The 11,202-nt window shown below is 41.4% G+C and overlaps 1 long non-coding RNA gene across 2 annotated transcripts in view; it reads right to left on the bottom strand.

The window, feature by feature from the left end:
• The window catches only part of LOC140911194 (uncharacterized), a 46,145-nt gene that overhangs the window by 22,188 nt on the left and 12,755 nt on the right, over window positions 1-11,202 (bottom strand). The gene's annotated exons all lie outside the window — the stretch shown is intronic.

The raw sequence follows: 11,202 nt of genomic DNA, 5'->3' as shown, positions 1-11,202 counted from the left end.
TTGTGGACTGCACAAAGGCAGTGTTAAAGGTCAAAATAAATTTAAATACCCAATGCCTGATTCTCCATTGCCCTGCATCCTGTATAGTTGTATACACCTGTGCAAAGTGAATGCAAAGTAGGTTTAAAACTATGGGTGTGATACTCATTTACATCAAGGCTACTGATACTGCACTGGCAATGTACATTTACACTCATTTTAAGTCTCATTTACTTTGCCAAAGGGGTGTAAAGTGGCATTAGCGTAAATGAGAATCAAGCCCTACCATTCTGATTTGATATCATTTTACACCAATTTTGCATTTACACGATGGAAAGTGAACAACTAACACAAGGTGCAGGGCAACAGAGAATCAGGTCCCCAAAAGTCTATGACAAACTGTAATATGGAGGCACCGCTTGCAGCTTCATAGTTAAAGTAGAGATGTATTTTTGCACTTTAAGTACGATTCAACTTCTTTGTTATGTATGGAAATCATACAGCACAGAAATGCAGGTCTGGAAGAGGCCTTCTGAGGTCATTTAATTCATCCTCTTGCACTGAGGCAGGCCTAAGTATACCTAGACCATCCCAGATAGGTGTTTGTCTAACCTCTTCTTAAAAACCTCCCCGGTAACCTATTCCAGTGCTTAACTATCCTTATAGCTAGTTTTTCCTAATATCTCTCCTAAATCTCCCTTGCTGCAGATGAAGCCCATTACGTCTGTTCCTACTTTCAGTGGACAAAGAGAGGTTTCAGAGTAACAGCCGTGTTAGTCTGTCTTTATGCACGTATGCATCCGTATGCATCCGATGAAGTGAGCTGTAGCTCACGAAAGCTCATGCTCAAATAAATTGGTTAGTCTCTAAGGTGCCACAAGTACTCCTTTTCTTTTTGGACATAGAGAATAATTCATCACAGTCCTGGATGAACCTTTGGTCTGACCCAGTATGGTCATTCTTATGTTTTTATGTTCCTCCTTATAAACAGCTCATAACATATTTGAAGACTGTTATTAGGCCTCTCTCTCTCATCTTTTCTGTAAACTAAACATCCATTTTTTTTAACCATTTCTCATAGGTCAAGTTTTCTAAAACTTTGATCATTTTTGTTGTACTCCTGTGGACTCTCTCTATTTTGCCCACACCTTTTTTAAAGAGTGGTGCCCAAAACTGGATACAATACTCCAGCTGATTCCCCATCAGTGCCAAGTAGAACAGGACAATTACCTCCCATGTCATACATATTACACTTCTGTTAATACTCCCAGAATGATATTAACCTTTTCCACAACTGCATCACATTGTTGGCTCATATTCAATGTTTGATCCAATATAACTCCCAGATCCTTTTCTTCATTACTACCACCTAGTCAACTTTTCCAACTGATATCCAGTGCTTGCATCTCCTTCCAGCTTGGTATCATCTGCAAATTTTATAAACATACTATTCACTCCATTATCCAAGTCATTAATGAAAGAATAATGTCCTCAGCTGTATCCTCCCCAAAATTACAGCATATATTTCTTGAATGTTGAGTGGATTTTTGACCATTTACAAGTAAATTGTTAATTTATAAATTAATTTTAAATCAGGTCCTTAAAAAATTTAACAATTGTCATAAAATTCCCACCCTCCTCCAACATGATCTTAGCTCAGGCATTATCTCTCCACACAAAAATTGGCAGAGTTGAATCTTGAATAAACCTAGTACAATGGGTAGATTTTTACCTAAATATTTAGCATGAAAGGTAATTCTTCCCATTATTGTTTATACCTAAAATTCTTCTTCAGCAGAGGCTGAATAATAATATGGTCCTTCTGAGAAACTCATGAAGAACTGTCCTCTCTTTCAAAATGGCTGCCAGCTTCCATTGTTCTCAATGGAACTTAGGCCACAAGCTGCCCTTTCCAAAAATGGCCACCATTAATTTACTCCTCACAGTGATCTTTTTTTGCTTCTAGGCAGCATGGGCGGGGGGGGGGGGAGGGGGGGGGGATAGTGGTGTACCATCTTCCTTGAAAGCAGCTTGGATACACACCCGTTGAAAGTGGCCATCTTTGCTAAGGGCACCCTGTGGCCTCACTCCCACAGAGTACAATGAGAGATTTGAAGTGAGGTCAGCTTTTAGACTCAGTCCCAATAAGAACAATTGGGTGAAGGTCGCTATTTTGAAGAAGAGCAATTTCTTGGTGAGTTCTTGAAGGAGATTTTGCGCACTCCCTCCTGCTTGTGGAGAAACTTTCAATTTGCAAAAATGGCTATTAATCGTAAATGTATCTTTTAAACATTTAACCACTGTGCCAAATCTACTCAACAGGGATGGCTGGAGGGGGAATTTGGATCAAAGGAGTGTGCAAAGGAATACAGAAGACTGGAGGGAGAGGCAAATTGTATTGTGTGTGCAGGAGAATGTAGGGGGAAGCAAGTGAGAAGGAAAAACTGGGTTGTGCACACCTTATGCTGCTCTGGCAAGACAAAGCAGCTGTAAATTCAGTGTAACTGACCAGTATGCTCTTACTGCTTTGTGCAGGTCCAGAATGGCATAAAACAGCCAAGGCACCTAGGTGAATTTGACCCTAAATGTTAAAATAAAATTGAAAAAAAAGTTAGTTGATGCTTCATGTCTTCAGATCATTAGAAATACCATATAGTAACTTCCTCATTGGGTTTCTTGTTTACTGTTCATGTTTGAAAATTGATCAGCCCCTGAAGGTCTTTGCCACAACTCACTGCCAAATGTCAGGGTGGAGCTCATCCTGACTCTGCTTACACTTGTTTTGGCAATAATTACCCTATCCTTGTACTTTATGTGTGTGTAAATCACTGATATGTACTCTCAATCTTAACTCCATTTTTATATGTATTTTGTCTTGGAATTTCCTTGTGTTTTTTTTAACTACAATTTTCAAACATGAACAGGAAACAAGAAACCCAATGAGGAAGTTACTATATGGTATTTCTAATGATCTAAGGTTACAGGCTGCTGAGCTGAATTCACTTTGGGCCAATGGTGCACCAGCATTGAGGCTCCCCTACTACAAGCTGAAATCACAAAAGAGCTAAAATTACTAAGAGCTGAAATCACTGTTGTGTTAAGTAGGGGGGGCCTGAAGATCTATTGTGGAGCAGTTTGTGGGATGGCTGGAGCAGCTCATGGGGGTGGCTGGCAGAGTGGAGCAATTTGTGGGATGGCTGGTGGAGCGCAGCGGAGCCCACGGAGAGGTGGGGCAATCAGCTTCAGACCACGTAAGGTGCCCCTTAACCCCTAATCTCCATCCAGGTTGGGAGGTAAAACTCTGCAGATAAACTTTCAAACTCTGGGGCTGCACTGACCAGGGACAGAGACTTTTGGGTTGTTGGACTTTTGGGACTTTGGGGGACTTTTGGGTTGCTGGACTCAAGAACCAAAGGGAAAACATGGCCCAATTTGCTTGGTGTGGGGTTTTTGCTCATGGGTTGTGTTATGAATCTTGTTGGTGGTGTTTCCCCAACACAATGCCACATTGTTTCTTTCTGTTATTAAAAGGCTTTTGCTACACTCAGACTCTGTGCTTGCGAGAGGGAAAGTATTGCCTCTGGGAGGCGCCCAGCGGGGGTGGTATATATTTGTCCCAGGTCACTGGGTGGGGGCTCGAGCCTGTTTTGCATTGTGTTAGTGGAATGGAACCCCTAGATCCTGAACCCGGCCCTTGTTGCTGCCAACTCTGACGGGCAGAAGGGTTACACAAGCACTTATAAACACAGTAAGTTCAGAGTTAGTGTTAAATTTACAAGATATCCAAACATGTTAAGATGTGGAAATGCACAGTTAAGGCACCCAAACAACCTTAACTATGCCTTGCACTTTCAAGAAACAGTATGAAACACTTTCAAGAAAACAGTATGAAACAATCTAACGTGTCTTTTAAAAAGATCAGTTCAATTTGAACTGGGACCAAAGAGCTAATATGCATTAACCAGAATTGTGAGGTTATTGCATTGGAAATTTTTTAAAATTCAGCACTTCATAGATTCTACAGAAATATTTGAAAAGCTATGGGATTTCTTTAAAAAAAAACAAATTTTCTCCAGTTTATTACATACCTTCAAATAAAACAGATTTAAAATTAAATTGATCCAGTACTGTGTATGTAATTTTTCCCTATGTTCATCTTCCCTTGAAATTTCCCATCAGAGCTTTCAATTCCACTCACTTATTTTCCAAATCTCCTCAAAAGAGGATGCTTTTATTTCAAAATTATATTTTGTGCTAGAATCAAGAGGTTCATACAGGGACAGATTTTTTGTGAGGGGGAATGGGCGGGATGGGAGAAGAGGCAGTGGGTATTGAATTAGTGTGAAAAAATTGTGTATTTATTGTTGTTAATCAATACAATGGTTGTGCAGTTAGTTCTGCTTCAGCAACCAAGAGGAACAAAAACTAGACAATGTATCAGGTCAGATTTTAAAATTTGTTGTAGAAGGAAATCTGCAAGTCAGTTTCAGTTGATAGCATTCTGTCAAAGTGCTCCATGCTGGGCTGTAATACTGGGATACCAAGATATGAAAGAAAAGGAGTACTTGTGGCACCTTAGAGACTAACCAATATGAAAGACAGACAAACCGATAATAACTAGTTTCAGAGTAGCAGCCGTGTTAGTCTGTATCCGCAAAAAGAAAAGGAGGACTTGTGGCACCTTAGAGACTAACAAATTTATTTGAGCATAAGCTTTCGTGAGCTACAGCTCACTTTATCCGATGCATACTGTGGAAAATACACAGATTTATGTACACAGAGAACATGAAACAATGGGTGTTACCATACACACTGTAACGAGAGTGAACAGGTAAGGTGAACTATTACCAGCAGGAGAGCGGGGGGAGGGGGGAAGAGGGGAACCTTTTGTAGTGATAATCAAGGTGGGCCATTTCCAGCAGTTGACAAGAACGTGTGAGGAACAGTGGGGCAGGAGGAAATAAACTCTCGTTACAGTGTGTATGGTAACACCCATTGTTACATGTTCTCTGTGTCTATAAATCTCCACACTGTATTTTCCACTGCATGCAACCGATGAAGTGAGCTGTAGCTCACAAAAGCTTATGTTCAAATAAATTTGTTAGTCTCTAAGGTGCCACAAGTACTCCTTTTCTTTTTATAATAACTAGCTACATCACATAAGGAATTCTACATAGTGTGCATCACATTTACTTTATTTTTATTTATTTGGCTTTTGCATTGCTCTCTGAAACAACCTTGGGTTCTGCTCAGATAATGTAGGGCCAGATTCTCCCTTGCACTGAGCAGTTTATAGTTCCTCATTCTTTGGGCCAAGCTACCTGGCGCTAGTGTGAGTTAGAGCATCAATGGGGTTGCAACCTTACACTAGATGGGCAAATCCCTAATGAGCCACATGGCAGCTGAGACTCAGCAGAACACAGCTATGCTTCACACCCGACCCAACCATCTATCCACTCAACATCCCCTGTATGCTGAGTTGGGAGGAGTGATGCATGCAAGAGATAACTAAGCTGGCTTTATGCCATCTGAACGCTCCTCCCTGTTGGCTCCTGATTTTGACTGGCCAGACATAGTCAGATTGCAACTTCTTGGCACTGTTTGAGTGGTACCAAGTAGCTGGGTCAGAGGAGATAAGAATGTGAAGGTGATAATGGAATGGGGTGAGTATTGTGAAGTTGCATTTGAAACAAAGCAGGGAAACTTCAGTACTGAAATCTGACCAATTAAAGTGCATGTTGAATGAGGCAGACCACACTGAACTGGATAGAGCTTTCTTCTGTTGGCTAGCAAGTCATTCCACAAGATGGAATTTCTTTACTATTTCCCTCCTTATTACAAAATAATAAATTAAAAAGAACTAAGAAATGCCCTACATCAGAAGAATGCTAAAGTTACAAAATTAAGTTCTCAGAAGTCTGGAAAGGCCAAGGTTAAAGCTGCCCACACTACTTTAACTCTGTCTCCTTGAAAATATGCATTCCAAGCCAATCTTTATGGTACATGGCCACGTGCTATTTTTCCCAGAGAACACCTGCCTTACTCGGTGCAGCGGGTGGATGGCTCTCAGTGAATGAGCTAAGGAACCACGTATTGGACAGTGAGGACAGAAAATAAACATTGAACAGCTGTCTCATTCAGTGCGCTCCATCCAGATTGCAAAGTGAAGGAGGCAGAGGTCCGACAGAAAAAATGTGTTATGCTGGAATTAAAGACTGTATTGTAATGCTTGTGCACAAAACAGCAGAGTTAAGGTTTCCATAGCAACCTTGACTTTAACATTCAAGACTTCTGAGGACTTCATTTTTCAACTTTATTCTTTAGAATGGAATCTACTCCAGGCCCTTTCCTGTAGCATGTTGGATGCGATCAATCTCCATGGAAGTCCAGGAGAACTGAGAATGATCTGCACTTTGCAGGATTGGGTCCTCAGTCCGGGAGGTGAAAATTCAGAGCTTGTACCATGTGAAAAGCATTGATTTGCAGTTTTAACTACTGGATGAACAATAAAAAAATGTTTTTTCTGGGGTGAGGGGGGTGGGGTTATTGCTCATTTTTCAAGCTACTGTACCATACACTAAAGATTAGAAATGTCACAGTTTTGAATAAAGTCTTTCAGCGAATGTCCCAGTTCAGATCAATGTTTTGTTCCTGCTCAGATTAGACACCACTTCTCAGAAAGGGCAGTGTCTGTGCTGAAATTCACCAGTGATCCACAGAATCAACGATAATATGAATTAGTTATGAATTAAATATGCCACAGCTACATCTGGGTTTCTGGTGAATGGCTGACTTGCTATGTGACAGGAATCTGTTGTGAAGCAAGTTATATTGTCCAGTTGCACTAGCGGTATTGGGACAATTGCCGAAGACTACAGTGCAAAGGCATTAGTTCTAGTGAGAACTGCTTGCTGGTGATAGTCTAGCATTCCAGGACCAGCAATAGTGATTGTAGAGGAAACAGCAGGAAAATATTAATCTTCTGCTGAATGGCCACATGAGCTCACTGTCCAGAGACAAACGCCCTGGTCTTCTTCACCTATGTGAAGGAGTCAGAATAAAGCTTTCACCCAGGACAATGCACCCAGAAAAAAGGAAAAATAATAATACTAATTTAGTTCGGCTCCTAGGGGACCATAAAAAACTGTCAGAAGTAGAAGTAATTTGCATATTTTTTTCTTTCCTTCTCACCAGAATAACCTGGGGGTAAAATCCTGGTGTCAATCTGTCCTGCAGTGGCTCAAGAGCATGAGTACCAATCTCAGAGCAGACTGTTAAGAGCCATGGCATAATTAGTTGTGAGTTCTATACTTAAATTTCACCAACCAATTATCAAGTGGAAACTCCTCAGGCAGTAGAACATCCTTAATATGGAGTCACAGAGAGTCCCCTTGGGTACTCTGGTCTGTTTTGCCACCCAGGTGAGTTTGCCTTTGTGATAGATAGTCCCTTATACCATGAATCACAGCCACAGGTGCTGGAACTAGGGGTGCTGGGACACCACCTGGCTTGAAGTGGTTTCCATCATATAAAGGGTTTACAGTTTGGTTCAATGGCTCTCAACATCCCCCTACTATACAAATTGCTCCAGCTCCCCTGATCACGGCAATATTCTGGTTACTCCCATTCCCAACAGACCAATCACTTTCCACAAGTCAATTGCACTTTAGATCTCACACCAAAGACAACACTTGTAGCCAATCCTATAATAAACTAATTAAATATTTAGTTTATAGGAGAAAGGAAAAGAGAGTTATTTACAAGGTTAGAGCAGGTAAACACATATAGACACAAATTAGTTCCAAACTTGAGTTTCAAAAGGTAATAGAAACTTCTATAATAAGCAAGCTCTATATGTCATTTAGGTCTAATACAGACCAAGCACTGGGGATCTTTTGCTTATGCCTAGTAATCCTAGCCGCCCAGAGTCCAAGCAGCAGAAAGGCCCAGTTCCTTCTTGTTAGGGGGGTTTTATTTCCCCTTTACCCCCGTTCTGATTCGAGCTGTAAACTCAGCCAATGGGAGGAATTCATTTGCGAGATTCATCTTCCTGGCGGGTGGGGGACAGTAAACAACAAAATCTTTTGTCCTCTTTAATACTCCACTCTAGCCCATGATGTCGATGGGCCTTCCTTGTCAGGCACCACATAACATCTTCTGTTGGAGACCAGCATGTCACACTAGTTAATGTCTTTCTCCTGGCTGATGAGGTACACAGTTACAAAGGTTTACAGTGCAAATGCTCAAATATTGCCTTACACTATGGAATACAAATATTATAAGTGAGCTCACTTATGCAGTGATATAATATCTTAACACTTACCAGTCTTATAATTCTAATCCCTGTTTTAACAATACTAACACAGGTGTGCCAGACTGATTCAGGCTATGTACTTGTCAGCGTTCAACCGGGTCATGGGACATTGGCCTGAGCTGGAACCTGGTCAGCCAGCAACACGCCTGACACTATTGACGTCACTAGCAAAACTCTTATTGACTTTCCGGGGTCCAGGACTTCACCCCAAGGATTGAATGGACTGAACAACTCACCTACCCCTACCTGTAATGCCTTCTGATCTGGTTTGAGGCATAGGAAGTCAGCGTGGGGACGCTTGTACAGCTGCTATCTCTGGATAAATAGTGGATTTCAGTCCCCAGGGCTGTAACTCCAAACCTTTTTATTAACAACAAGGGCTAAAATCACTTACTTTGGGGTTGGGGCGGGGAGGGGAAGAAATACACTCACAGTGAATGCATGTGTGAGAGTCTGTGTGTGAAAGAAAGCGGGAAACACTGAGAATACACCTTCAAGCAGTGCTTTATTTGTAATGAAAGAGGTACCGGGGCTCAAGCAATTTTTTTACTTTCATACCTGAGGCGACAAGCCCAGAGGCGCCGGGGCTCTGAACTGCTAAGCCCAGAGGTGCCGGGGCTCAGCTCTGGCAAGCCCTGGCACAAATTAAGCACTTCCTCTAATCTTAAAAACATATTGGGATTACAGAGATCAAACTGCTTCAGCCAGTGGGACTCTGTACAAAGGGCACAGCATGAGGTTGGAAATGCTAACTAAAATCTACAGTGTCAATCTAGGTGTTAAAAGAAAAGGAGGACTTGTGGCACCGTAGTGTCTCTAAGGTGCCACAAGTCCTCCTGTTCTTTTTGCGGATACAGACTAACACGGCTGCTCCTCTGAAAACTAGGTGTTAAGATGGGTAAGGACAGAACCCAACAGCCCATAGTCTGACATGGCATAAAAGCTGTCATCAAAGGTAAAGCATCCAAGTGTGAAATCTTCAATAAGCACAGGAAACAGAATGCAAAAGAACCATTGAAACCCACATGAGATTCTTGATTGATGGTGGTGGTTGATGCAGCTCTATCTGAATTAACAAAGGCTATTACTCAGATATTCATAGACTTGTAACACTATTCCTGGTACAAGTTTTAAGATATTGCAACAGAAAGTAGCAGTTTTACTATTCCTCTCAGTTTTTCACTTGTACATGAATGCAACAAAACAAAGATAAACTGAACTAGTACAATTATTTTAATCATCTTGCATGATACTGTGTTATATGTGACTGTATCTAATTGGAATAAAATGTGTTATAATACGTTGGATAATTTGAGATTGGCATACACTTTTTCTATCTCATACACACACACTCGTGTTCATTGTCACAAGATACTACAAATCTACATGTAAGGCTTTATTAAAAGAAATTAACTATATAATATTGCATTACTAAGGAACAGCATGTGACTATGTAATAAGACTAACCAGGAATAATGTGCATGCAAAAGAGGACAGAGTTCAGTTGCACCTATAATCTTAACTTAATTTCCTGACTTTTGAGTGCTTCACTTTGCAGCCTTACTGTTCTTCGAATGCAGTGAGTGATACTAATGGAAGTCTATAAGGTGTATATGTTCTACAAGTTATCGTACAGCCATTGGGTTGCACTGACAAACTGAACCTCACAAAGGAAGTCTGATGCTATTCCAAATAGAACCGTATCTCCTGACACATGGGACAGTGCCTTCCTCCTCCTCTCTTAGCCAGCTCTTTGATGGTTAACTTTACACCAGCAAGCCCTTTGAGGCCATAAATTTAATGAAGGGAAAATTTAAAAAAGGGATTGGTTGAAAGCACATTAAATGACAATCTCTATCTACTTATGAGGACTGCACTGTTCTTATTCCAAGCATATGCCACTAGATGAGTCAAAGTTTCCTTGCTTTCATCATCTGTCTTCTTCTGGACACTTTTGCTGCTGCCGGAGAGCGTGCTGGATTCACACCACAATCCCTCAGTTAGCCACTTAGGGTATGTCTACACTGCAATTAAACACCCCTGGCTGGCCCATGTCAGCGACGTGGGCTTATGGGGCTGCGAGGCTATAAAACTGAAATGTAGACGTTCAGGTTTGGATTGGAGCCTGGGTTCTGACACCAGGCAAGGGGAGGTGGGTTCCAGAACGAAAGCTCCAGCTCAAGTCCAAACATCTACACCACAGTTTTACAGTCTTGCAGCCCAAATCCCATGAGCCCAAGTCAGTTGACATGGGCCAGCCATGGGTGTTTAATGGCCGTGTGGACATACCCTTAGACTTTCCTCTGTCTTACTCCTCCTTTGCACCAAATGTCTTTTCTTATGATGTGGTGTTTGTCTTTCAAATGGCACTTTTTTTGAAGTGGATTCAGTGTTCATAAAAGGTGTCAGTCTGACATCTCTGGAAACTGAAATCCTCTAGTTATGTACTGGAGCAGTCCATGACTGCCAGGAAGAGTGCCAGTTGGGATGCTGGATGGGCTTTCTAATGAGGTCACCTGCCCACTAGGAGCTGGATGGAAACCATTAGCTAGGGGCTGCTGTGATTAGACGACAGCAAGATCTAGAAACAGTCTATTGTTATAGCGGTACCTGGAATTTGACAAACCAAGGCTACTTGGATGACATTTTAGAAGGCGATAGAAGAAAAACAGCTGCAGTATCATTTTCCTGCTCCAATCAGGTACAAACTTCAAGAGCCTCAGTGTGAGAAGAGGCAGAGGAAATTGAAAATCCAACATTGAAACAGAGTAAAAGTACAAATGTTTCAAATGTGATGGGTAACTATGGAAACAAACATTCAAACAGCATACCCCTCTAAGGGCAAGGAACAATAAAGAAAACAAGCCAGCTCTATTTGAATTTTAAAACAAAACAAAACACATATTGTC

The sequence above is a fragment of the Lepidochelys kempii genome, chromosome 5 (assembly GCF_965140265.1).
Source record: "Lepidochelys kempii isolate rLepKem1 chromosome 5, rLepKem1.hap2, whole genome shotgun sequence".
NCBI classification, from domain to species: domain Eukaryota; kingdom Metazoa; phylum Chordata; order Testudines; family Cheloniidae; genus Lepidochelys; species Lepidochelys kempii.
The sequence above is the reverse complement of the archived record's forward strand: the minus strand, read 5'-3'. Positions and strand labels throughout refer to the sequence as shown.